The sequence below is a fragment of the Amblyomma mixtum genome, chromosome 1 (assembly GCF_055824585.1).
Source record: "Amblyomma mixtum isolate Tamu chromosome 1, ASM5582458v1, whole genome shotgun sequence".
NCBI classification, from domain to species: Eukaryota; Metazoa; Arthropoda; class Arachnida; order Ixodida; family Ixodidae; genus Amblyomma; species Amblyomma mixtum.
The window spans coordinates 66,690,515-66,696,514 of record NC_143012.1 but is presented as its reverse complement, the minus strand read 5'-3'; the positions used below and the strand labels follow the sequence as shown (position 1 = coordinate 66,696,514).

Here is a 6,000-nt window from a genome sequence, read left to right as displayed (position 1 = left end):
GTACCCATTGTGGGTACCCATGTGGGTACCCATTGTGGTGGGTACTCACCAAACTACCAGTACCAAATCGCAATGCAGGATCTATCAATGTGCAATAGATAAACTATAATAGAGTTGATTTCAACCTTCTTTGGTTCCTGAGCCTGTCACCACCACTGACAGCAACATCACATCACAAAACAGGTTTGGAAACACAGTGTGCTGTGCAGGTAAAGTCGTTGTGATGAGCATGGGGCAAGAAATGCATTCACCAGGTTTCAAACAACACTGAGAAAGGATTCTTAACAGTGTTTAATCAACATGAGATGCACTGCCACTGCCTAGTGAAGGCACAAGTTGAAACCAAAACTGCTCAAGAGAAAAAGCTAAAAAAGAGAGACATCTTGATTATATGTGAGAATGCACGCTCGGACAGTGTGCTTTGACTATAAGTGATGATACTTCTGTCATCTTAACCAGAGTAAATGAAAGATGAAATTTTGTTGTCACAGGAACTTGTATGAATTCAGTCAGTGACATGCCGAAAACGTGCAGCTTTCATCCTGAAGTAGAAAAAAAAACAGCTGCATCACACATTCTTCTCTCTCCACCTCCAGTCAGCCCGCGTGGATTATACAACAAATGGCACACTGATAGTAGCACCTGCACCCTGGTACAATCGGAAAACCTTCTGCTGCCTACAAGTGAATGCGCAACACAGTACACTGACAATGATGCTGTTCAATTTAGACAAAAACCATCAAAAATCTATTGCTGTAAAAGAAACGAGTGATTCATTTAAAAAATGCACAGGACATCTCTGCCCACTTTGTAAAGTGGAGTACCATCACATCTTAACTAAGACTGCTGGATCACTGTTGGCCTGTCCAAGCGAACTAGGCTAATGTATTTCACAGAAACCATGAATGCCGGGAGGTTTGCTTAACGGGAAAATGAAATATACACCCTGGTATAGGAATAAATGACCGGCCACAAAAATATCTGAGACCCTTAAGGGAACAGTTTCAACTCACTTTATGCTCTCGGCAATAAATTTCCAAAGTATAATTCTGACCTCGCCAGGAAGTCAGGTTATCGTGCTTTCCTATAGTGAGAGAGCATAGAGAAGCTTGATATAAGGGCAGTTCATTATGACTGCCATAGAAAAGAAAACTACATATTCATGCATAACAAATCTCTTTACATTAAGAAGACAACAAAGTAGGCTGTATAAATTACAGAACATAAGTAAAGGGCAGGTACAGAAAGCTCAAAATTCAGCACGTTTTACAGCCCAAAGCAACAAGAAATTAGAATATACACCTAGAGGTCACCCTGAATGGCACTTTCATGAGTGATAACCATTACGACACGTATAGAACGATTTCAGACCGTCGTTACATTAAAAGAGTGCAACACACTAACAAATGTTACCTGGCACCACATGCTTTCATAAACAACAATCACAAGCACTGTGATCAGAGAAAATTTTCACACCACTAAGCTTGTGCGACAGATCCTCAAAGCACTCGTAACTGATGCCCGGGCTAGCTGTGATGTCCAGCTTGGACAGTGTTCCTCCAACCACTGATGCACACACGGCACTAATGTCTTCGTCCGTCACGCCACAACAACCAATCCCAATTTCCACAAGTCTGCACTTAGCCTTCGCCAGGAAGCTAGCTAATGCTTCTCCAACCCTTGCCACGTCACCTGTGAAGCAACCTGAAAGATCCAAGACCTGCAGGGGATTGTCGTCCAGCACCAGGCTTAGTCTATCAAGTGCGTCAACACTCAAGGCGTTGAACCCTACATAAAGGGCCTCCAAAGTCTTCACGCATCGCAGATATGAACCGGGGTCTGTGAAACCGCAAGATTCAATTCTTAAGACTCTCAACCGGGGTGTAAGTGCTAGAAGTGATGTCAGCGCCGAGCCACCTTCGTTTCCAATAGGATTGTAGCTCAATTCCAGCTCTGTGCATGGCAACTGAGCCTGTGTCTTCTTCAAAGACTGGACTGCAATGTCAAGGTAGTTACCTCTCAGGCCTGTACATTTGAGTCCAAGGTAATTGAGGGAGCGTAGTGTGACAAGGCACTCACACAGTGCTGTCATCGCTGAAGGCGTCAGAACAGTGCCAGAAATGTCAAGGGTGTGCAGAGGGTCTTGATGCCTAAGGGCACGGAAGAAGAGGTCAATGTTTCCAATGCTGAAACAGGGAATAGTGAAATCCCCACTTTCCACACATGGCTGAAGGATGGAGGCAAAGTTCGCACAGGCAGGGACATTTTTCCGCTCGCACTCCGAACGGTACCGCTCAGCAAGAGGAGGCAAGTCCCAGGATTCCACTTGTCCAATGACCTCCGTGCAAGGACCTTGCAGCAAGCTATCTATGCTGTCCGACTGGTCAAGCAGTGCTCCATCAGGAAGTGTTATTCTCAGCACAGGGCGCGTTCCCTGGAAATCCTGGTAGCGTTTTGAGGCTTCGGCTGCCAGCCACCCAACAGTCCTCGCAGAACCAGTACCCTTCGGCAATGGAACTAAGAACAGTGTGTTGAGGATGCGAACTCGAAGTGAGGAATTGCTTCCTGAGGATGCAATTATACTTTTACAAGGAGAAGGACTTGGAGTTGCTGCAACCTCTTCATGAGGGGTGCCAGCAATAGGGGGCAGCTCCTCCTGCTCAATGCTGTCAGCTGTGTTCATGACCTCGGCATCATCACTTTCTTCAGTAGAACTTTCCTCCTCATCAATACGCATGATTTTTGTGCTGAAAGAACTTTCAGCTGACCGATTCCTTTTCCGTGTCGCAGGCAACTGTGGTTCTACGAGACGTCTTGACTTGGATTTAGGCTTTCCGAGGTCATCTTCAAGCCAGTCGTCTGCTCCTTTTATCAAAGCAGGACCCTCTTGCACGTTGCTGCGTTGTGATTGAGATGCTATCCATGGACTGTCGTCGCAGATGGGCCCGCAGAGAGAAACACTGTCTCTGTTAGAAGCCGTAGCTTTTTTAAGCCACGCTTCAACTTTTTGCAGGTTTGCTTCTTCACTGGAATTTAACTGTGACTTGTTCTCACGCTTCCAATTAAGGAGAACGTCTAGCGGAGTGTGCCCTTCGGCAGTTCTCACTGTTCGGCTAGCTCCCTTCTCCAACAAGTACAAGGCGACCTCCAAGTGCCCATTTCCTAACGTGTCATGCAGCGGTGTTACACCCTTCATGCCAGGGCTGCTCACATTGGCACCTGCTTCCACAAGGCACTTCACGATCTCCAAGTAGCCATAGTTTGCGGCCTCATGCAGAGGCTGCCACCCACTGTAGTCCCGGACGTGCATGGAGTGACCCATTCGGAGTAGCTCCTTGACCTTCTTCAACGAACCATCAATGCAAGCTTTGTGCAGCTTTGTTTCACCCTTAGTGTTGATTTTTTCCTCCAGCTTTTTCCTCGGCCTTCGCACAGAGTCGCTGAACTCAGGGTCGCTGTCACTGGCATCGGAGATGTCATTGAGATCAATTTCAGACAATGTGCCCGACTGCTGGCTACTTCTTGAGCTGTCCGTGTCATCAGCACCAGCTGCCCGCAGCTCTTCTATTCGGTCCTGTATTTTGTCTTCAGCCTTGCCTCGCACCAAAACCAGCTCCTCTAGACATTCAAGTTCCAGCGATGGCTTGCCCGCTCTTCTGGAGAGAGTAACCGCTTCCTGAATTGCACCTTCTACTTCTGCAGATTCCTTGCCGCTCGTCTTCTGCAACATCTTAGCAATCCTCAGCTTAATTAATGCTATCTCATCAGGTTCATCGGCCCGTAGAGTAAGCTCGAGGCGGTAGTATTTAAGGGCCGACTCATATTCGCGGACATCACTGCATGTCTCAGCCAGGGAGACATATAGATCAGCCAGCTTCTTCGAAGGTATGGCGTCGGGACATGAAAGGGCCTCTTCAACAGCTTTTTCATACTCTTTCAGTGATGGCTTCTGAAGCAAGCAGTGCACCAATGCATCACCGGCCTTTTCATGAAGCCTGACACGTTCAACCACATCCGCAGCATCTTTCAGGTCTAAGTCCCAAGTCCTGAGTGCCTGGCTCAGCTTCACGCAACGAACAGCATGTTCATGGTCTTCCTGCTTGGTGGTTTTCTGGCGCATGGCGTGTTTGAAAGCGATTCAAGCTTCGTCCCGATCCCCAACCTGCAACAAGGCGGCTCCCCGAAGCAAATGGGCTTCACACTTTATATCCGGCTGCTTAGCTTCTCGACCAATGTCAAGGAGGCGTCCTGCCAGCGAAAGCGCGTTTTCCGCGTTCCCTCGCCTGAGGTGGATGTTTGTCAACACCGACAGGCACCGACACAAGTCCTCTCTGGATTCGCGATGCTTCACAAACTGCACAAGGGCAAACTTGAAGCTCTCAATGGCTTTGGCGTCTTCGACAGCGTCATACAGGAGGCCCATGTTGAAGAACAAGCGACCTTTCATGACAGCTCGTTTGGGCTCGCTCAAGGTTTCAGCGAGGTTGTCTTCCACGATGCGCAGTGACTTTAGGTACACATTTCTGGCCTTGCTGATGAGCCGATCGCTGGGCTGTGGCTCTGTCTGGTGCTGCACAAAGTACAACTGGCCGATTGTTGCCAAAGCGCGCTGCTGTTCAACATGTGACCCGGCCTTTTCGGCCAGCGACAGATAGCTCTTGAGGTTGTCGCGGGCCTCGTCAAAGCGCTCCAGCTGTATCAGGCACTCTCCGCGTCTTCGGTGCACTTCCGCTTTGTCCAGTGGTGTTGGGTCTGGCAGCACGCTGCAGATTTGGAAAGCCTGCATAAAATTAGCAGCAAGCATGAAATGAGTTGCTGTGTTAGTGCATTTTTTTTTCTCCAGAAGAGCTAAGCTTAAGGTATACATGACCATTTTGCGGTGGTTTTTCTCCTCATGCACAGATAAACACAAACACAGAAATACATTTAGCTTTTGCCTCATGGTAAACACGACAGCACAAAACAAGCATCAATAAATGTTTCTGAAAAGGCTGAAAAAATTTGAACTTGTGTGGAACAACTGCAAATCGATAGAGCAATCTGTATACAAGATAAGCCCTTCGCCCTGAAACAACATAACTCAGTTTGATCAAGGTACAATTTTCACAATGCAGCATCCATCATGTTTTCAGAAAGAGTGGTTCTAAGAAACCTACATTCAACTGTTTGCTACTGTGGCGGTGAGATACCAGAGCGAGATACATATAGTAAGCTCATTAGCTACCCAGATAATATGTGCATAACTAACTTCACAAGCATAGTAGTTTGCGATGTTTCTTAAATTAGTTGTATACGGTTATACGTTTTGCCTCCTTAAACACTAAACACTTTAGCGCGAGAAAAGTCGCCTGGTTCTGAATTTCTCCGTCTAATCTAGCAACAGAAGTTCCCTCCACACAGAAAGCTCCTTCGAAGCTCGCTAATAAACTAAATTATAAAATTATAACTTGCCCCACAGGACAAGAAAACGTAGTCGTCACCACACGTACCTCTTCGAATTCGACCAGTGCCGCTTCATGATCTCCATGCTCCCGTAGAGTGTCGCCCTTGTACAAGCACAGATCGTACAAGTCTCGGAACTTTCCGTTCCTCTGAGCGTGACATTTATCTTGATCGATACGCCGACACAGCGACGCAGATGCGTTCCGGTTGCTGCCTCCTGGCATGATTGCCGGATGCAGATCGCGTCAGCGCCGCGGATGATTAGAAACGACTCCGACTCGGAGCGGATGCCTTCGTCTTGCTCCATCGAACATGATCACAGGGGTATGTTCTGCGAGCAGGCACCATTCTAGATACCGAATATGAGTTAACGTCCGGGTAAACTATGAAAGTAAGACCTAAACGGTGCACTAAGCTCACTTCACTACTTTCACAACACAGACAGGGACTTGGAGATCACCACGAAGGCAGCACTGCTTCCACTTCACCCTAACATCACAAGGCGGGCTGTCGCGGTCGACGCGCCGACGGCCTGATGGTCCTTGGAGAGCATTGTGA

The 6,000-nt window shown here is 47.7% G+C and overlaps 1 pseudogene; it reads right to left on the bottom strand.

The window, feature by feature from the left end:
• Positions 1-612: 612 nt before the first annotated feature.
• LOC149366583 (tonsoku-like protein) lies at positions 613-5,881 on the bottom strand (annotated as a pseudogene).
• Positions 5,882-6,000: the final 119 nt, after the last annotated feature.